This window comes from Megachile rotundata, chromosome 11, assembly GCF_050947335.1.
Source record: "Megachile rotundata isolate GNS110a chromosome 11, iyMegRotu1, whole genome shotgun sequence".
In the NCBI taxonomy this organism is placed as follows: domain Eukaryota; kingdom Metazoa; phylum Arthropoda; class Insecta; order Hymenoptera; family Megachilidae; genus Megachile; species Megachile rotundata.
This window is the reverse complement of record NC_134993.1, coordinates 5,900,732-5,923,453: the sequence shown is the minus strand read 5'-3', so window position 1 is coordinate 5,923,453 and position 22,722 is coordinate 5,900,732. Positions and strand designations below refer to the sequence as shown.

Below are 22,722 nucleotides of genomic sequence, written 5' to 3'. Positions count from 1 at the left end.
CGGATTCTCGAATTTAAGTGATCACCCGACCCTCGCGAACGAGAGTACCAAGCCAATCTTTGTCAACACAAGACGTTATAATCCCGAGCAGTAAACACGCGGTGCGCGAAACCGAACATTACCATTTTGATCGTACTTTTCTAATTATTTCTTCGTCGTGTCGTCGTGTGCGTGTAGTGTGTGCAATTTCGTTTTGTGGTTTTTCTTGTGTTAAATAAACTGTGTAAAATTTATTTGACCGGGTTATTGAAAACCCCCCCGAGTTCCCGAGTCCGCTTCACCGATTACCGAACATTTACCGAACAATCTTAAATAGGAAGCTTCGTAGCCAGTTAAAATAAGTAAATAAATACATAAATAATAAATAGCTCACTAAATAAATAAATATATAAATAGATAAAGGTACATGAATAAATAATTAAATAAGTATATATATAAGTAAATAAATAAATAAACAAGTATGTAACCAAAACAAAAAAAAATGAGTAAGTCAGTAGGTAACCTCTCAAGTATATGCTGAAGTAAAATTGCCTAATTAAAAGAAAATAAATAAGTAAAAAATAAGATAAAATAAATAGATCCCAAGAGAATAAATTCTTGAGAAGAATAAATAGTTACGTGTTTACTTAGTTACATAGTTAAGATCCTATTAGACAAGACTGTATCAACTATGTCCTAAGGTTAACCAAGTCTCAGATTGACAGGTTCGGTCTTCTAGGACTGGCGTTACTATCCTACTCTAAACCATCAATTCTATTCACTTCTTATTATCACTTCATTATCTCCCAATTTCCAGGACACATTAGAAGTCTCATAATGTGATTGAAAGAGTAAAAATCATCAATAAAATTAAATCACTAAGAAGTAAAGAACTCTTGACTGAAAAATACTATAAAGACTAGAAATTAGTGATCATACTAGAGGGAAAACACAAGCAACAAATCTATTATATAATATAAAGTAGAACAATTTAAGAAGGTTAAGTTTACCAATAACAGGGGATAGTCATTATTACTTGGAATAGAATTTCTTGATTATTCTGTTGATTTTAATTCAACAAACAACCCTATGTGTATAGCTAAGTGTAGTAATCTGTGTTCCTATTTGTAAAAGACCATTAGCCTATAATATGTTTGACTAGATAGCAGAGTTAAAGAGATTATTCAAGTAACTAATTGACAGAACTAATGAATCGAGACTATTTCTTTTCGCGTCTAACCTCACTTTAGAACCTAAACAAGGATGATGCGAACCCCATTAAAAGTATTATCACCGCACATTAGTCACACGAAAGACACCATCGCTGTTTTCCACTCAGTTTAGCACCAAGATACACAATATTATCCAAGTTAACGAACTTTCCTGCAAGTAATACTCGCATTTAAAAATTAATTAATTAAAGTTCTCCTGCGTTCTCTGTAGGAGATTGTCTTTCAGATACTTGTGAGGGGCCAATAGATGTCACTGGCCTCTTCTGTACAAGCCATTCTAAGTTGTCGATAGCAATCCTATACACAAACAGAAATTCCTCGTCGATAATTCAAAATGTCTAACGGGGAGGCCCCACAGTTGATAAGTAGTTCTGGTCGATACATTATCAGGGCAAGAAATAATATCATTCGATCACCCTTTGTATCATACCGCCTCCCGTCGGTATCATACCGCTTCTCGTCGGTAAGTCGGTAAGTTACCATCAGTCGGTAACGGTCGCGAGCGGCGGTCGGTACCGTATTTCCTCAAGTTCCTTTCGTCATGCTCTAATATCGACTCTCGGTAAATTAAGAAGTAGTGTTCGGTAATCGGTGATAAGGACTCGGGAAATCGGGGGGTTTTCAATAACCCGTTCAAATAAATTTCACACTGTTTAGTAAACACGAAAAAATGCACAGAACGAAATGAACACACTTTACGCACACTGGAACGACGACAATACGAACAAAAATTATACAAGTATAATAGAAACGGAATAGTTTGCTTTCGCGCACCGCGTATTTACTATTCGGGATTATAACGTCTTGTGTTGACAAAGATTGGCTTGGTACTCTCGTTCGCGAGGGTCGGGTGATCACTTAAATTCGAGAATCCGCGGTAATTGTCGTCATCACCGCCCAATCAGCTGTTGCTTATTAGACGTGACGACGACGGGAACCAATAAGTTTTATATCGGTAACGGGGGGTTCTTGGTGTCTCTCGATCCTTCGAGAATGCACCGAAAGAGATCTTCCGGTACGTCCAGGAGGACGAGAGACAGAAAACTTCACGGTTGGGATTTTGAATTTAGGGATCGCCCTCTCCTACTTGTCTAGATACGGAACAAGTAGTAACAGACCGCTATCACTATCCATTGATCCTAGGTACAGTACATCTCCACCTAAGCTAATTCCATTGGATTTATATGGCATTTATGGAAGCATGTCTATCGGTGTAGGTACTATAGGCACTATAAACAATAATATAATATTGTAAAAAACTGCAAAACATTCCTAGCACCTCGAAAGACTCATAGGCGACAGTCTTGGTGACATAGCACGTCATCATCCTGCCAGTGTGGTTAACAAATAAAATTAGACTCCATATATCAGTTCCATCGTATCTTCTTACACCCCTGTTAATAACCCTGTCTCCTGCTGTCCTGTTCCTTTCTACTCAGAATATATGTAACAACTCCCGAAAAGGCCTCCCAGTGTTTTCTGTCCTTCAAGAGGAAATTCTCTAAATTTCCCGATAACAACAAAGCATCTCCTGCAGGGATCTCAGACATCCTTCTTATATCTTCCCAATAACTACACTGGAAAACAGTATGTTCTACATCGTCCAGTGCATTTCCACAATAAGTACAAACTGGATTTTCCCTTCTCCCTGTTTTATACAAAAACTGGTTAAAAGCCCCGTGGCCAGACAATGCCTGAGTCAAGTAATAGTTTATTTCATCGTGTTTTCTATTCTTCCAGCCAGGAATATCCGGCAGGAGCTTCCTGGTCCACACGCCACTGTCCTGCGAACCCCTGCTGGACCAATGTTCCTGCCATTTTTTTAAGATTTCTTTTTCCGTTTTTACCTTATTCTTTCTTTTGATTGCACTACTTCCTAAAACATTATTCATAATTAATTTTTGTCCAAGGTTAAAATTATCCTTCTTTCCCTTTGCCACAAGGTCGAGGGGTGGAAGTCCCGCAATAACTCCTACAGCAGCTCCCGCAGTCGATCTATATGCACAGCTAACTAATTGTGCACTTTTTCTATGTATTCTATTAATAATGTTTAGATAAGGTTATGGAGGAGATAACCGACGCCAGCATGGCCCTTTTTTGGGCTCTCGGACCCTTTAGATTTGGAGTTATTTTAGCTAGATTGCTTAAGGTGATCTCCATCTTACTCTTTACGTATTCGAGGTGATCCCTAAAAATTAGAAAGGGATCAATAATCATTCCTAGATACTTAATATTTTTTTTGAGAAGTATCATCTCGCCCTTGATTGTGATCGGCTGTTATAGCCATTCTCTATTAGTGGCATACACTCCAAAGACAATGGTTTAGGTTTTGGTGAGGTAAAAATAAAGTTTTGTTAACTATTTAATAAGAACAATAACAATTTATTAATAAACAGATCTCTTCGTTGCGCGTGTGCTCGGTCAAGAGGCGCCATTGGTAATGCCACGAGGCCCACGCCCGTTGCCACGAGTACCCCTCTAAAACAACAGCGAATCGCCCCGTGTAACGGTTTTTGGTAAATTTCCTATCCCCCAAAAGTACTCGCATGACCGTTGCTAATAACGGTCACGGAAAAAACCTAAGCCGATACAAAGTATCTCGATGTGCCAGACAATGTATCGGTACGATACAATGGCTTCGGTCTTATCTGATGAGATTTCCAAACCCATACTTTCAATAAGATTGATTACTTCAATAAGTGTTCTGGAGAGTAGTGCCACCGTTCTTTTAGCGTTTTTGCCTGACAGCAGGACCAGGGTATCATCCGCATAGCAAATGGCCCTGAGCCCTACTGCCAAGCATTTTTTAAGAATATTATCACATGCTAAAATCCATAGTAAAGGTCCGAGTATAGAGCCCTGAGGGACTCCTCTGGTTACCTTAAACATATACTTTCCTCCTTCCAGCTGCACCGAAGCCTTTCTATTATGTAAATAAGAGCATTTAAGAGCCAGGAGGTATTGCGGGACCTCCATCCCCTTCAACGCATCTACGATGGTAGGCCAACTCAGCGAGTTAAACGCATTTTTAATGTCCAGCGCGACACCAATAACTTTCTCCTTTTTTTCTCTTTTTTCCTTTACGAAGCCCGCAAGGTCCAGTAGCGCGTGGACCGTAGATCTCCCTTTTCTAAAACCAAATTGATTACATGATAAGTTATAATTCTTGTCAATCCATCGGTCAATTCTGCCGGCTATAATTCGCTCAAAGAATTTCCCAGCCTCACTTATTAAACAAATCGGACGAAATTTCTTTTCCTCCGAGTCCGGATTTTTCGGAATTAGGACAACCTTTGTCTCTTTCCATGCCGCTGAGAACTTCAAGCCCTTGAGGGGGTAGGAAGGGATCTCAGCTATTTCCTGTCCCCTCCCAAGGGCCAAAAGTTTTACTATACATTCCGGAATCCCGTCCGGTCCCGGGGCTTTACCTGTTTTTATGTTCCTCGCATGCTCAATAATCTCCTCCTTTTTAATTATCAATTCATCCTTGGTTTCCGTTCTTATCTGTCCCAATGCACCATCAGGAAATTCCGGAATTGCCTCACTCTCTGGGAAGAGATTCTCGATTATCTTCATTCCTTCACCCCAGGCCAAAGGAGGATTCCTTTTTTTAATCAGTTTCTCCCAACATCTAATCTTTTTGATCTTAATCATTTTACTAAGTTCTTTCTTGCTGTACCGAAATTCCGCTAAGGCATCCTCATATTCCTTTTGGTTTCTTTCTTTTCTCTTTTTCTTTTTTGAGAGTCTACGAGCTGCTTTATTGCATTTTAGCCAGAAACCCTTTACCTCCGTATCCCACCAATACGCATGCTCCTTTCTTCTGCCCCTACCCCCATTTTTCCTTCTCAGCCTTCTATCACAGATACGACCAATTAATCCGCTAATTATCCCCTCCATCTGTTCCCAAGGGGTTCCTTCCTCCCATGAAGTCCTAAGTTTTTCACATTCCAAAATAAAATCATTTAAAATAACCTGTTTTTTCTTTTTCAGATCATCCGTTGACCAGCTTGGCATAACCAAAGCAGTCTCTCTCGTTCTACCGGTAAGTAAGGGATCCTCCTTGTCAGTGAGGGTAAAAGCAATATACTTGTGCGCGTTGAGCGTTACCTCGTCCTGTAGTTCCCAATTTCTATAAAATAATTTTAAGAAAAAAAATACGCCGACTTCGAAATGCACTAAAAAGTATAAAATAGTTTCTATTTCCTAATGAAGTAATTTCTATTTCATTCAATCACACAATTACGTAACAGATATGAATGAAATCTATTTACTCGTTAGATAGTATATTAAATACATTTCAACCTTTTCGGACGCGGCGCAAAATTAAAAGATTTTCTTGAACATGTCAACCTTTGGACAGCCGAACATAGGCAAAGCTTGTATAGCTATTTTTTTTCTATACATATAACTCGACAGCACGCCGCGAAGCAGGTGTTAGTCCGTATAGAATGTAACTATGGTCTATCTAGATTCATAGAGTATGCGACGGAAAGACTCGATCGCCGCATATACTATAAAGATAGAGCCCATCTGCCGCAAATTTGGTAATTTCTGCGTCGTGGGCTCCGTTTATAGGTTCTTAGATCCATGGCTTCCACACGCGAACGAAATCTATTCAATTTCATTTATATCAGAAACGTTACGAAATGAAGATGCAGTCGTTACATTTACGTTGTGACGGATCGGTGGGGGGAAAGCCCGAAGGGGGTTCCCTGGAGTGGGGGCAGTTAGGGAAAACGGCCCTCCACGCACCGATGCTCACACCCACGGACGATTTCTTTAATGGGGCGCCAGTGCTAATGCACTCGTCCGTAGTAATCGCCCTTCCGGCTGCTCTGTCGGGAGCGGGAATCAGAGGGGGTCAGGAAAAAACTAGTAAAAGACCCGCGAGTTCGTATCCAATAGAAAGTGCTTTTATTCGGGCCTCCAAGTAGGCCACGTAAGCAAAACAGAAAAAATGAATTCGCGTGGGCCCCACGCGTTACAAGCAACGGTCGAGGGAAAGGGGTCGACTCGCTAGTTGCGAGGGAGGCTTTCGCGGCGCGGGGGCTCACGGTACGCGCGAGTACAAAGATCGGAAAATACAAAGAGAACGCTGAGGTATTCGCCCGCGAAGGAACACGCCCTCTTAGGGGTCGTGGACAATAAGGGGACGTTGGTCCTAGATACCAAAATACAGCGTGCAAAAAAAACTAAATGAGAGGGGACGGTGTCGTATGAACCGTCCGCGGCCTCTAGGGTCCTCGTCACTGGGGCCAGGGGTCCTATCGCCCTCGCCCACGCGCAAATGAATAACAACAAAAAAAAGAGAAGGGTAAGGAGATGACTCCTACCTTTTTGCGCTGGTGGACTCCACAAAAAACAAATTCCTCGGTGGGGCGGCGGCGACGACTAATCCACAGGCACACAATACAAAATGACACAAAGTATAAAACGGAACGCACTACTATTAACAAAAAAAAAACTGCGACGCAAAACACGACCAGGCAAACAAAAAGAAAAGAACGATCCGAATTTTAGCGGGGGGGCTTCTCGAAAAACCGGCTTCTACACGCGGCGGCTCGCTAGCTTCTCTCTGCTCGGGATCTTCTTCCCCGGTTCGCGGAATTCCCCCACCCCGAGGATTTCGGCGTCGAGGATGGGCCATTCCGTGGTGACGTCTGGTGGCCAGGTCCTGGGGCCCTCTCGAGGTGGCAGTTGGGGGTGGCTTGTCCCCAGGCCTGGCGTTCCCCGGTGGCGGCTGCCGGTCGCTCCCGCGGAGGGTGACGGGGTGGCACCGCGACCGGACAGCCGGGGTCTTCTTTGGTGGACCCATCCCGCGCATCCGTCACTCAGGGAGAGGTTCCTCCGCGACCGGGGCAGCAGCGGCTCCTTCCTGGTGTTGGAGAAGGGGGAAGGGGAGAAAGAAAAGCGGGGCCCGCGCAAACGCAAAAAAAAAAAAGAAGAAAAAGAAAAAAACAAACGCAAAGGACTCACACACGCCCGCTCATTCATACTTGCCCCAGCGGCGAGGTGGTCCGCTTGGGCGGAGGAGTGGGGCTGGCAATTCGGGAGGATCATCGTAACGAGGCATAACCCAAAAAAAAAGGAGGCAATCAACCCAGTGAAAATATGCCTCGTTACAACGTATATTACCAGATATATTTATAATGGTTCGTACTCTTTCTCAGGATTTATTAATTTCCAATACGCCATACCACAATCAACTGGTTATTGGCAGCAACGTTTACTGAGGTATTTTTAATTTTGCGCCGCCTCCGAAAAGGTTGAAATGTATTTAATATACAGTACTGATTCGTAATAAGCAACTCGCTCGGGTCTGGCGAGTTGCTTGTTACTAATCAGGAATATTTTCGGCTTGCCTTTGTTCCTGAGCGCGACGACGGTGGCGGCGTAGAAAAAACAAGGGGTTGGGTGTAGCGGTATACTATAAAGTAATCGGTCGCGCGGCGATGTTATTCTTTAGACAAGGACAGAACATAGGATCCTTTCCCTGTTTAATAGTAGTAAAATTTCATGAATGGAATAATATACCGGATTCGTAACAAACAACTGCCCAAACCCAAGCGAGTGGCTTATCTCGAATCGATGTAGAATCAGATGAATCGAACACGCTGCAATTCCTAATTTGTCACACTTCGCCTTATTTTTTTATAATTATGTGAATATTAACATATACCTACATATGTATGTATTGTATTATTATTGCAATTGTAGTTTATTGAAATAAAACAGTTTAAGAAATATTGATGTCCAAAAATGGTAAAACGCCGTTACTGTGACAATAAAGCAATTTGGAAAAATTACGGTCGAACATATAGCTAGTTTTATTACCATTTCATGTGATAAAAATTAACCGTTGTTAGGTTGTAACCATCGAAGACTGCCAGTTTTTTCGTTAGTTCGACACAAGGGTCGGTACAGCCAGAATTGTTAATGGTTTATGTGAAATAAAATACACGCGTAAAGTATATCGGAGTTATAATTATATTTATAAAAAAAAATTAAACGGTGGAAAAACTATTGAAGAATTCGGTTAGGTTAGGTTATGTTGAGGTTATGACAGTGGTGGGATTATTTATAATAAACAAACACAGTTTAAAAACTATGAACTTCAATATTTCTTGTCGAACTGACTGAAAATAATCAAGCTTTCTAAAAAGGTCAGCAGTAGAACGCAACTGCATATTTGACCCTGGGTTTTTCCAGACATAATTTATAACCCCAGTGACGGTCAGGACCTTACCATATTTGGGCATGAATTTTCACTGATTTACTTCAACAGATTAGAACTAATTAAAAAGAATTGCTACGACAGTACATGCATCTATGTATACCTCGAGTACTCGCAGGTCTCAGACCCTAATTAAACAATACCTGCAAAGGATGTGGAAAAAACGGTACAAGTATGGTCAATACTTTAACATCAAGAAGAATAAACCTGCACGTATTTTTCCTATATTCAAAACTGCATTTTTTTTTCAACTGTGCCTTCTTAATTAGAAAATCTCATCTTCAATCATAACGTTGATATAGTTGATAAATTACTATTAAGGTTATGATTGAAGATGGGATTATCTGATATAAAAAAACGTTTAATAACAAAAATTAACAATTACAAATAAGTTTTGATTCCAAAGAAGCAACTGTTTTCAGACTCGAGGTCCTTTTTCCAAGGACCCGCTAAATCACTTTCTTCTATATCTTAATTTACCACTCCTTTTTTAAACCACTTCTCTTTTAAAAATCAGTTTACATTTTTCTTGACGACTTTCTTCAAAGTTTACATTTTTCTTGACAACGACTTTCTTCATTAGATTTTATACGGAACTCGTCGAGGAAACGTAAACATATTTACAAGTAAAGGAGTTAGACTAAGTTGTACCTTTATGCATAATTGGTTGAGTAATAAACTATTTGTTGTTACCAATTCGAATCCTGATTCGAGAACTTTAACAGGTTTTCCTGATAAAACAGTGACTTGTTTTTTGTCGTGGACGCGTGAATGAAATGTATTGTTTTCTGGAAAAGCCCGACGGTCTTTACCTGAATCGGTATATAAAAGGCGTACAACATTTAGTTCGGTCAGTCTTTTGACAACCCTTCGACAGTGCGTAAAATCAGAGTACGCGAACAGAGTACGTGTTTGTGCATCATGGCAGGAAGTGACAACAAAAGCAGAGTTTTCCTCAGCATAATTCGAAAAATGAACATTGCTGAAGAGTTAGAAAAAGGATTATCTATAAAAACATTAAGTGGTAGATATGGAGTGTCGCAGGATGTAATATACCGTATTCGTCGCGATTATCATAAATTATCAAGTTTCGCAATTCGGGGTGGGCGCGTTTTGAAACATAAGAATCGTAGAACATCTTCGAATGAAGATGTAGAGAATAAATTATACACGTGGTTTTTGGAGCAGCGGGCAATGGGGAATCCAATCAACGATTTGCTGTTACAAGAAAAGGGGAATCAATTATTAAGTGAAATTGCATCGACGTCGTTTGCCGGAAGTAGGGGATGGGTTAAAAAATTTAAAAAACGGTACGGTATCAAATTGGCGCGGGCGCATGGGGAACAGGGAAGTGCAGACGTGGAAAGTACGGAAGATTATGTTACATCATTCGTGAACCGATGGGAGGAAGAGGACATCGACGCAAATAGAATTTACAACATGGATGAAACAGGCCTATTATGGAAGACGGTTCCATCGAAATCTTTAGTATCAAGTAAAGAAGGAACATTGACGGGGAAAAAATAAGGAAGGACAGAATATCTATTGGACTGTGTGCCAATGGAAATGGCACGCATAAATTGCCACTTATTTTTATTAATAAGTACAAGAATCCGCGAGCGCTCCGGAATTGCAACGAATTGTCTGTGATATACCGATCGCAGAAGCAGACATGGATGACTGGCAACATTTTTAGAGAATGGTATGAAAATTGTTTCAAAACGAATGTTCGGCAATACCATTTAGAGCAGGGAATATCAGGTAAAGTAATATTGTGCGTGGACAATTGTTCCAGTCATCGAGGAATTGAAAACGAAGATAATTTTGAACTTATTTATCTGCTACCGAACACAACGTCATTAATTCAGCCCATGGACCAAGGCGCAATTGCCAAATTTAAAGTATTGTACTGCCATAATGTCCTCCGTCGTATTTTACAATATGAGAAAGGTGTAACCGATTTTTATAAATTATTTAACATTAAAGAGTGCATTAATTTTGTGAAAGAAGCATGGATGAACATTACGCCTAATAATATAAAAAATAGTTGGAACAAAATTCTTGGACGGGATGGAAGGGAAGGGGGGATCGAAGAAGACGAAAATGCACACGAATTAGATGTTTCGATTCATTCAGCTCTCAGTGATGATATACACACGATAAGCGGGGAAAGTATCACTTATGAAGAATGTCAAAAAATGTTAGAAGCCTTGAACAACGACGAAAATGTTAATGAAAAAAATATGAACGAAATTTTAACTCAAGAGGAGGAAGAAGAGGAGGAAGAGCAGGAGGAAGAACAGGAGGAAGCAAAAAAAGTGGACGAGCACGAAGAACAGAATAGAATATATATTAATTTTCTTCAATAAAATTGAAGAAAACAAGAAAGAATTAGCTGCCTCCGAAAATACTATAAAAAAATTCGCAAAGGGTAATCCGACATTGTTAGCATTGGGAGTCGTCTTGAAGCAAGATCTAGAAAAGGCAGCGCTATAAAAAAAGAAGGACAATAATTAAGAAGGCTCACGTAAGTGGTACGTGTTTTCCGTTTGGAGAAAAGCCCTGCTCGTGGATCAGAGACTTCGGAAAAGTTAAGTATCAAATTATTTAAAATAAATATTTTTGATCAGTAAACTTATTCATTTTTTTTTTCATGTTCATCTGACTGGTTCGTGCTTTCCATTTGGACAAAAGCCTTGCTCGTGGACCAAAGATTTATTTATTGTATTGTATATATTGTACCTGTTGTATAGAAATTGTATATTCCACATAGTGTATTATACTTAACTAATTTTTTATTTTTGTTAAATAAATTAATTAAAATTATAGATAAAAATGTACCTCAAATTATGGATTACTGTCAGCCATTAGTTTAAAAAAAAAAAGCATATTGATATAACATAATTTCGGAAAATATACTTTTCATAATACGATAGAATCGCCATGCATCACAGTGAGAAAACAATATAATGTACCGGATTCGTAACAAGCAACTGGCCAGACCCGAGCGAGTGGCTTATTACGGATCAATGTAGAATTCAATGAATGAACGACAGAATCGCTATGTATCAGAGTGAGAAAACAATATATATGTTCTGTCCTCTTTCCACTAAGCTGTTCGGTCGACCGTGAAAATTTATGACTTTTTCGGTTTCACGGACCTCTCACTCTTTCTCGGATCTCTCACTCAGCGGCCGACTTCAAACAAAGAAGAGGGGATAGAAATTTGCTTGTTACGAATCAATACTGTACTACCATTTTTTTTTCTTTTTTTTTTTTGGGACCGAAACCACTGCCGAGTTGGGGTTCCTCAGCCCAGGGGATGGAGCAATCGCTTTTCGGCATCTCTTTCACCCCTGGTGTAGGGTGGCCGGGGATACAGGTCAGATACGATTGACACCGAATGGCGCTCTCGAAGTGGCGCAAGTCGGATACTCCACCTCCTCGTGGTGGTTGTTGGGGAGATTTCTTTTCAATGAAATCCCTCTTGCGAACGGAGGAACGGCGGAGCCCCAAGAGCTGCAAGTTGCCTGAAAACACTTGCAGTTTGGGAAGTAGCGATCCCAGGGTTATCTGAGCTCGTAGTATACCGTAAACCTGTGGTCATGTCTCGCAGGAACGGTAGTCTTACCTTAGATGGTTGGACTGCGAGGATGACAACCTCTTTAAAAAATCCCTAGCCCCAAGTTTTGGCTACGGCGAGGAGGGTGCGTACCTCCTGTAGTGCTGGACATGACAGACTATACGCGGGTACGTGGCTGGCGGGTGCATCAGCCATTAGTATACCAACCTCCGGGTACCTGCCGCCCCCCGGATGTATTGAGGCTTCCTTGAGCATGGCGGCTCTACTCAAGGAGTATCTTGACCGACCAGCTCGTGGGAACTACTATGTGTAATGAAATAAAATAATTTTAAGAAAAAAAATACACCGACTTCGAAATGCACTAAAAAGTATAAAATAATTTCTATTTCATTCAATCATACAATTACGTCACAGATATGAATGAAACCTATTTACTCGTTAGGTAGTATATTAAATACATTTCAACCTTTTCAGAGGCGGCGCAAAATTAAAAGATTTTCTTGAACATGTCAACCTTTGGACAGCCGAACATAGGCAGAGCTTGTATAGCTATTTTTTTTTCTATACATATAACTCGACAGCACGCTGCGAAGTAGGTGTTAGTGCGTATAAAATGTAACTATGGTCTATCTAGATCAGTGCTCGGATTTAGTTGCACTTTTCGGGCCGATTTCGGAGTCGACGCCTACCGTGCCCCTACTACCGCGCTCGACTGCCCACGTGACGCCGTGCGCCAGAGACGTCGCACTATAGATTTGTCGGGACCCATCCGTGATTAGAAATTTTCCTTGCACTGTTAATAATTATTATTTTTCCAGATTATTAAAATTATTAATATTATGTTTACATTTATAAATATCTTCCATATATACATATAATAACAATAATACATGTTATAATAATTACAATTTTGTCAATAGCTTTCCACATCACCCAGGAGGTACTATTGTTGATGCGTTTTTTAAAAGTGGTTTCCCCTATAGGCCTATTCCACTAAATAAGAAGAACGACAGTGACTTGACAGGAAAATCGAAATCGAAAATATTTTAATTTTCCTTCGATCTTCTGAGTCATTTGGATTTTCCTGCCAAGTTACTGTTGTTTTTCTTACTTAGTGGAATAGGCCTACATTATTGTTACTATATGTGTATATGGAAGGTGTTTCTAGGCGTAAATATAGTATTAATAACTTTAATAATCTATAAAAATAATAATTATTAACAGTGCAAGCAAAATTTTTAATCGCGGATGGATCCTGACAAATCTATCGTACGACGCCCCTGGCACACGGCGTCACGTGGGTAGTCTAGCGCGGGAGTGGGGGCACGGTAGGCGTCTACTCCGAAATCGGCTCGAAAAGTGCAACTAAATCCGAGCACTGATCTAGATTCGTTGAGTATGCGATGGAAAGACTCGATCGCCGCATATACTATAAAGAGAGAGCCCATCTGCCGCAAATTTGGTAATTTCCGCATCGTGGGCTTGGTTTATAGGTTCCTAGATCCATGGCTTCCACATGCGAACGAAGTCAATTCAATTTCATTTATATCAGAAACGTTATGAAATGAAGATGCAATCGTTACATTTACGTATATTACCAGATATATTTATAATGATACGTATTCTTTCTCAGGATTTATTAATTTCCAATACGCCATACCACAATCAACTGGTTATTGGCAGGAACGTTTACTGTTCCTGTAATTGTTATTAAAAATTAATAACAATTTTTCGCTAATATCTCGAAAACAAAAGCTTTCCGTCAATTATGCAAGAGGAAAAAGTTGTCCAGAACCACGCCCCTAACAACATATTCGAAGGACATTAAAATCGTTCGAAGTTGATTTCAAAAGTTAATAACAGTTTTTCGCTAATATCTCGAAAACTAAAGCTTTCCGCGAAATTTGTATATGAACAAAATTGTTCAGAATCATGTCCGTGATAAGATATTAAGAGCGCACTAAAATCGAGAAAAGTTTAATTCAAAAGTTGCCGGTTGTTTTGCAATAACAATACTTTGCAATTAAAAAATGAAAAATTTTTTGATTATGGTACCAATGGGGAGTCTGAACCCAACAGATGCAAAAGGTTTCATTCCGATCGGTCCATCCAGCTAGGCGCAATGCGCGAACATACATAGAGAAAAGAAAAAAGTTGCCGGTTTTTTTGCAATAACAACACTTTGCAATTAAAAAATGAAAAATTTTTTGATAATGGTACCAATGGGGAGTCAGAACCTACCAGATGCAAAAGGTTTCGTTCCGATCGGTCCATCCAGCTAGGCGTAATCGGCGGGCACACATAGAAAAAAAAAAAAAAAAAAAAATACTGATCGAATTGAGTAACCTCCTCCTTTTTCGAAGTCGGTTAAAAATCAACGGTCCATGCGTTGCTGGACCTGAGGGGCTATGTCAAAGAAAAAAGGGAAAGAAAAGAGAAGGTAATAGGAGTCGCATTAGATATTAAAAATGCGTTTAATACGCTGAGTTGGCCGGCTATTCTTGATGCGCTAAAGGGGATGGAGGTACCGCAGTACCTCCTGGCCCTCATCTGTTAACTAGAGGAGTCCCTCAGGGCTCAATCCTCGGGCCCTTACTGTGGATTCTATCTTACGACAGAATTCTTAAAAAATGCCTGACGATGGGACTCAGGGCCATCTGCTATGCAGATGCTACCCTGGTCCTGCTGTCGGGTAAAAACGCTGAAAAAACGGTGACAATTCTCTCCGAAGCCTTAAAGGAAATTATTGTCTCGATGGAAAGATTGGGGCTACAGATTTCAACGAATAAAACCGAAGTTATAATCTTCGGAATATATTCCACTAATAACGATTGGCTGGCTCGACCCATTAAAGTGAAGGAGGACTTAGTCCTACCAAAAAAAAATATTAAATACTTAGGGATGATATTAGATCCCCTTTTGAATTTTAGAGATCACCTGGAGGGCACGGAGAAGAAAGTTGAAGTCACTCTTGGTAGTTTGGCTAGATTAACACCCAATCTTAACCAGTTAACTGTGATTGAAGAGTATACTCGTCATGCGTATAAAGTAGTGACCATTGGCTATTTAAATTGTAATTTTTGAGAAAAACAAAATTCTTAAATTTCAAGATGTTTAGAATATTTTGAGGCCATGCCAGAATAAAACAAACAAATAAAAAATATAAATAATTTGCGATGAACTCATGCGTCCCCGTATGCACCGGCTGAAACAGCTTACCAGTTCGCACAACGAATTTATTTATGTGCGACAACAACGTTTTTTTAGATGTTAGCGTAAAAGGAAAGCAAAAGCAAAAGTCAGAAAGCTGATTTATGATAGGGTCCCTTCAGGGATGGTCTATCATATGCATTTAATTTTTATTGCGTTTTTCATCTAATAAGTATGTAATATATGTTTAAGTTAACCAAATAAATATACATTAATAATAAAAGTGTCAATTTTATAAAATAAACCCATTTTTGATCCAATATCTTACCAGCGCAACTTACTCTGTGATTGACGAGTATACTCATCGCTCGATTTCGGCGACACAGTTAACTGGTTAAGGGCCCGAGGGCCCAAAGGAGGGCGATGTTGGCCTCGGTTGTCGCCTCCATTACCTTGTACGCCGCACCGGTTTGGGCAGACTCTTTAAAACTTGGAAGAAATTTAAAAATAATTAATCGAATTTATAGGAAGTGCGCTCAGCTTATTAGCTGCGCGTATAGGACTGCAGCGGGTGAGGCCACGGGGGTTATTGCGGGACTTGCTCCCCTTGACTTAGTCGCAAGAGGTAGAAGGGATAATTTTGAGAAGTTTAATAAGAATCAGGAAGGGACTTTGAATAATATCAACTCCAACCCTAATATTAATATCAATAATGCAACTAAAAACAAAATAAAAAAGAAAACGGAAAGAGATATTATTAGAAAATGGCAAGAACGTTGGTCTGGCAGGGGCCCTCAGGACAGCAGCGCATGGACAAGGAGGGTCTTGCCGGATGTCACCCGTTGGAAGAGTAGGAAATATGGGGAAATTACTTACTATTTAACATAGGCTCTCTCCGGGCACGGGGGCTTTCAATCAATTCCTCGAGAAGGTAGGAAGGAGGGAAAGTGTAGCGTGCCTATATTGTGGCTTTGCTTGTGATGATGTTAAACACACTATTTTCCAGTGTGTCCATTGGAAGGAGATAAGGGAACGATACAATATCCCTCCTGGGGATGTGCTACTGGCTACGGGGGCTTTAGAAAAATATCTCTTGACGAGTAAGGGGAATTGGACTGCATTTTCATCTGCGATAAAGGATATTTTGAGTAAAAAAGAGTTAGATGATAGAGTACTAGGCTACTGAGAGAAGCTTAGGCATGTTTTGGAAAGATTGTGGGCGGAGCCTTGCCCACTAACTCTTATAGTTCAAGACCTTGGTTAATTTTTATCCTTTGGACCATATTTGAAATGTTCCCCTAAGATAGGGGATAAGGAAAGAAAAGTATATCTAGAGTTGCTGTACCTAAAGGAAATTTTTCTTTAAGACCTATTGGTATGGAAGTAAATCATAAATTATTATTTGTCGATGAAGGGTCGATAAGGTAGGCACGATCTTAAAAAAACTTAAAATTACCGACTGTCGGTCACTGACTACGAGTGATGCCCATTTGGACGCCAACCGATTGGACGCGTCCCGATTGAACGGTCCCGATTCGACGCGTTCCAATTCGAAGCGGTGCCGATTGGACGCGTTCCAATTCTAAGCAGAGCTTATAGAACATGACCTAACCAAATTTAACAGCTTCGAATTGGGACGCGTCCAATCGGCACCGCTTCGAATTGGAACGCGTCGAATCGGGACGGTCCAATCGGGACGCGCCCAATCGGTCGGCGTCCAAGTGGGACACCCCCCTGACTGACTACTGTTACCGACAGTTGCTAATAGTTAATAATTAATAGACAGTGGATAACAGTTGATGTAGTAGAGAAGTGCTGTTGTTATATATATTGAAACTTTCCGGTAGTTGATAATAATACTGCGCACAGAACATACGTCGGTATACTGGGAGGGGGTTTTACCGACGGATGATGATCAACTGCTTTGCCGGCTAGGGGCAATGGACCTGGTAGGGGCGTACTTGATACGTATCTACTCACTTACGTACCCCATGTACTTGCTACACAACGACGATTACCTTTACCTGAACGGACTTCTTACCAACGTGAGCTAGATGCTGGTTATCACGCACGTTACCTACCGAATGAAATCTGGTTTACTGGTTAATATCTACCTTTAAGCTATAATCTTCGTATAGCGGAAGTTATAATTATGCCTGAATACTGACATACAAGTGGAGAGGAAATTGGCACCCGGGTGATACACATGGATCAATTTCTTTTTGTTATAATTTGCGTGGGTCATTTGTTCTGATCTGCCAGTTTTGTGCTTTATTTAAATGGATTTTGTGGGTGAGCTGTACTTGGTGACCAGTGCTAGTGGTGTATATATATTCGATTGCTTTTAATTATCTTTCACCGTTAATGTGCTGTTATCCAGAAGGAACATTGAATTCAGCAGTGATTATTGAACGTAGAAATTAGGGTTAGGAATTTGATGTGTGAACTTTTGAGTACATTTAATTATAGAATGTGCCTGTGACTGCACATAACCTCTTTTAGTGCACATTGAGGTAGTTTTCATTTATAGTGTTTAGGGTACAGCCTCTCTACTTCCTTTCTTTATTCTAATTGTGACACTTAACTCTTTCTTTAAGTATTAAATATTTTAAGTTTGATCTTATATAATTTTTGTAGTTCTTAGCCCCTCTGTATGGTATATTTTAAAGGTTTAGTCTATATATAGTTACTATATATAGTTTCCCCTCTTGAAATACATTTGATCTTTTGACAAGGTTATGAAGAATTCCTCGGTTTACGTTAAGTGATGTTGAAATGCTAAATAAGAAGATGCACAAGTTTTGTTTAATCTACTAACTGTTAAAATATAAAGAAGACTATATTTTAATTTTAAATTTTAACTGGAATCTTAATTTTAATCTTAATTTTAACTCTAATTTATGTTTTTAAAAGTGTACTTTAATTATGCAGTTGGAAATGACTGTTCCTTCTCTTATTTGTTTTAGGCTTTTACCTTAGCTAAATAGTTTTGATATTCAATGTAAGCTCTTTTGAAGGGATGTGGAATCTCTTCTCCTGCGTTACAATATTTACAATAATCTCAACTACCCAAGAGCTTTTTTAGTACTCCAGTACGCTATTTTCACGCATATTTTATGTTGGACTGTTATTTTTGTGGTTCGGGAAGCAGTTTAGACTTCTATCTGTGAATTTTGATGAAGAGTGAATTAACACGTAGGCCATTCCCTGGGTTTTAGAATATTTTAGTACATACTTGAAGGAAATGAGTTGGAGACAATCTATGTTATTGAAATATAATAAACTGATAAGTGGAAAATATATAAGCTGAATCTCTGACGCATGAATGTCTCATATTGCAATGATGAAAGACTTTCTGATATACTTTGACATCGTTAGGAGTTACATTATGCTTTGTATATCACAGTAAGAATTTCCTTTTCAATATTTTGTATTAATTTATTTTATTTAACTGGTATTCTGTATTTTATTTTATATTATATAACGACTTATTTGCTTCTTATAACATAACTTAACTGTTTTACATAATGACTGTTGTTTTTCTCCTCTTATATTGATCGACTGTTACTTATTGAAATTTTCTGCTGTCGCATTTGACGTGAACTTGTATATACCAAGGGGACTAGTTTACTTGTTCTTATATTCTATTTTATTATAGTTTTAAACCATGAATAATTCATTTCGTTTGAATTACTACATTCAAAGCCCTCGGTGGGATTTCTTCCTTCCCTCGTAGTCCTCTTTCATTTTTCTTGGATTCTTGGTTGTTGTATGGACCTTCTAATTGATATTCGACGACGTTGACTAATATATGCAAAATTATGATTCTCTATCAGTCTTGGTGACTTACTGGTGACACTTGCCTCGCCTTACTGGAAAAGGGCTTTGTCACCGCCTTGATCATTACGGTAACAGATGTTTGAGACGCATTGCAGGTTTTGACTGATACTTTGTATTTATTAAAGCTGCATCAGCTTGTTACACATGAGATTTTTGTTTAAATTTTTCTTTTTTTAATTTCTTTTGTATTATTTGGTTTTGCAGGCCTATGTTCTCTATGTAGAAGATTATTGCATCTTTTTTATTTATTTCTACTTATTCTATTTATATTGTTGTTAATACTTATTTGTTGTCTAGCCTTTTGTGTTTTTCTTACTTATTTATTATTTATTTATTTATTCACCTTTTATTCATTTATTTCTCATTTATTTATTTTCCTATGTACTTAGATTTTGTAGTTCTTTATTTAGTTAGGCAGAGTTCCCTTGTGGATCTCTATTACTTTTATTTTCTTTCTTTCTTTTCTTTTTTTTTCTCTGCTCTGACATATATTACCTATTGCACTAATGGTAGACGAAGACTATAGAATCATTTTACTATTTAACTGGAAGACTGGACCAAACATAGTTACTGTATAAGTATTACTAAGACTTTGACAGGCAGACGGTTCTTTCTGCCCTGAATATAGATATAGTGTTGGCAGGGTTCCCAGCTGATTATCTTGATATCTTTTGTATTTTAATTATAATTAATCACAATCTTAGCATTATTAATTAATTAAATACTTTACTAATTAAATTTAATTTTGGAAGGAGTTGGGGTACTAAGAATAGACTTCTTTCTTTGCAGAGAGTTCTTCATCAGAAGACAGCTGATCCCTGTACACATATAAGGGGTGGGTTGGAGGATGGATATTGTTTATCTGATTGACCTGGACGAATCCTGGACTGGCTTTTGCCCGTGCTGGGACGATTTTATGTTTGTGTAAGGCTTTTATGTTTATATAGGTGTAAGTTTGGATTTATAACTTTGGGCTAGTGTGTCTTAGATAAGGGTTGGTAGTGATTTTTAACTTACTAGTCAACGACGAAAGAGGGTCTTCGTGTTGTATGGTACTTTGTTGTTATTTGTTGTTTAATAATAAAGGTAATTCTTTAGTATAGTGCAGACCGCAGATTTACTTATTTTATGATCTGACCTAACTCCCCCTGGAAGGAGGAGCACCCTGCACTCCCACAGGTGTGCGTACCCTTCTTGGGGGCAACTGCCATGGCCCGTCCCAAGCCGGGTTGAGAAAAGTAGAGGGGCCTAGCTGTACCTAACCAGTATCCCCCCCCTTACCGGCCGCCCTACACCAGGGGTGGAAGTGATACCGAAAGGCAATTGCTCTACCCCCTGGGCTGAGGAACCCTAACTCGGCGGTGGTTTCGGTCTCAAAAAAAAAGAGGATAGGTACGGTATAAGATAAAGTGTACAGGATAAGATAAACCGTCTAAAACACCAATTACTTTTATATAAGATATTAATTAAACAAGAGTAGATAGCAAATAAATTGGGATGATCTTGCCCGACTCAACACTTCGATCCCCACAGAATACCTAACTTCATATGATTACTCATTTAATCGGCAATATCACAAAGAGCATATAAGGAAAAGAAAAATCTGACCTCGTTATAAGTATATTTCAGAGAATAGTGTTTTACTATCGCTGTATAATTAATTAAATTACTCCGAAGAGTAATAAAATATCAGTGATTTAATATTACAGGCTATATAGCTTGTGACGTATACGTCACGATCCGGCAACCGCGCCCCGGCAACCGCGCCCCGTCAGCCGCGCACCGCGAGGTGGGGACCCCCCACCGAGACCCGATACACTTAATCACCGATCGATCGCGTGATCGATGAGTTGGCTCGGGGTTTCGGCCCCGACAGGATCCCTCCGGAGGTCCGCTCCAGGCAAATCCGGTTTCCCCAGTCTGCGGACAGGGCTCGGGCTGGGAAAACTGGAGGTCGGCGCCGGTGCGGAGGCAAGGCCACGCCAACCCTCGGCACCTCCACCGGCCGTGGAGCAGCGGCAAGGCCCAGGTCGATAGCAGTGGAGGACGCGAGACAACGGTCTACCGACTTCTCTACCGTTTGCGGCCAGGCCCGGGGTAGCTAAGTCGGGGTGGACGCCGTGTCGAAGGCTAGGCCACGGAGCGGAGTCTACCGGACCGCCGGAAAGCTAACTCAGGGACATCTCTGGAACAACTCTCGGTTTTAATAAGAGCAAGGCAAGGCCAGAAGTGGCCACTTACCCTGTGTTCGTTACTATCCTCCCCTCCTCCTCTTCTCGATCGCGCACCGACCGTAGAATAAGTATCGCGAAACCCGCGAACGCGTTCCTCCGCCCGAACCGCGAACACCACGACGTGTTCCTCCGACCGATCCGTGAAATCCGCGAGGCGTTCACGGATAGATTGTAAGAATAGGTAGGCATAGTATATAAGCGCGTAGCATGTAAGCGTAGTATGTAAGACTATATTGTAAGCGTTAGTTATAAGACCCGCGCCGCCACCGCCGCCATATTGTATTAACGATCGCGTCTAACACCGATATTTGTACATTCTAGAAACCGAAGACTGTAGCAGACGAACCGGCGACCACCTCCCCGTCCACGGCGGATCCTAATAATAATAAATAGATATAGTTAGAGCTAAACCGTGTGTTCTCTATTGTACCCGCGACCAGTCCCCTTCCTTCCGCGATCGGCCCCCTCGCGTCGACCCTGGCGCGCTGAAGCGTCCGGCACAAGGGGGCCAGTGGGCCGCGTACTCCACCGCGCTGCCTAGCAACGCGGGTGGAGGAAACGGCTACGTTACAAGCTGTTAATTGAGAGTTAAACAACTGACAGTACATATAGTACGATACACTAAAAGCGTCTTTGGAAGTATCCTCAATACTCTAATCCGTTAACGTACTGTCCAAAAATCAGTATTATATTAGGGAATCACCCTTCCCGACCAAAAAATTGATGGAAATTATTTTAGAGTGCCATCCTACACTATAGTATTATCCATTTACTTTTAATAATATGATAGTATAAGTTTCTTGCACTAGATGTTTTGTCGTTTGACGTTGCCTGTCCTACTATGTATTTCTAATGGTAATAAGTACTTATGTTGAAGTATTGCCAGTATTATCGTTATTATCCTAATCTGTGCACTATATGCATCTTAATCTGTCCGCAAAAATGCACGTTGATATTTTACTGAGGTTTGGGGTAAAATGCAACTCCCATGGATATATTTTGTCACTGTTACGGCCTACTCGCGTAAAGGTAGGCAACTTCCTTACCATATGCCAACGATCCCCCTCCCAGGTGACGTAGGGCCCTACGTCACCTGGACGTACGACAAAACCGCGGATAACGGGTCGCGCTAACCAGAAAACCGTTCTCGTTAAGTGCGACAACACAAAGAGCGAGCGTAAACGTTTAAACACGAATTTTCTGTATTCTTTATTGTTTTCTTAATTTAGCGTTCGTACAATTGTAATTTGTTTGAACCGTGAAGTTCCTTGTTCGTCGTAATTATTGTTGTCAATTAAACTGTAAATCGAAACGTGTGCTGTTTGTTTCTCTCGAACACTTTTCCTCATCGTTGCGTAAATTCTTTCACTTCTTGCCGAAACATTTTTTGGTCCTTCGAGCCGGATATGGGTTTCCAGACACCGTGACCTGATGCGCTTGAGGCTTGAAGAGTCGCGGTTTGGCCGG

At 40.2% G+C, this 22,722-nt stretch overlaps 1 long non-coding RNA gene across 2 annotated transcripts; it reads left to right on the top strand.

The window, feature by feature from the left end:
* Positions 1-1,425: 1,425 nt before the first annotated feature.
* Positions 1,426-20,128, top strand: LOC105663588 (uncharacterized). Of its 2 annotated transcripts, XR_013039844.1 has the most exons (3): positions 1,426-2,424; positions 5,205-5,256; positions 19,811-20,128. It is a non-coding gene; the product is annotated as an uncharacterized LOC105663588 (long non-coding RNA). The 2 variants fall into 2 exon arrangements; XR_013039843.1 differs by lacking the exons at positions 1,426-2,424; positions 5,205-5,256 and adding an exon at positions 17,292-17,694.
* Positions 20,129-22,722: the final 2,594 nt, after the last annotated feature.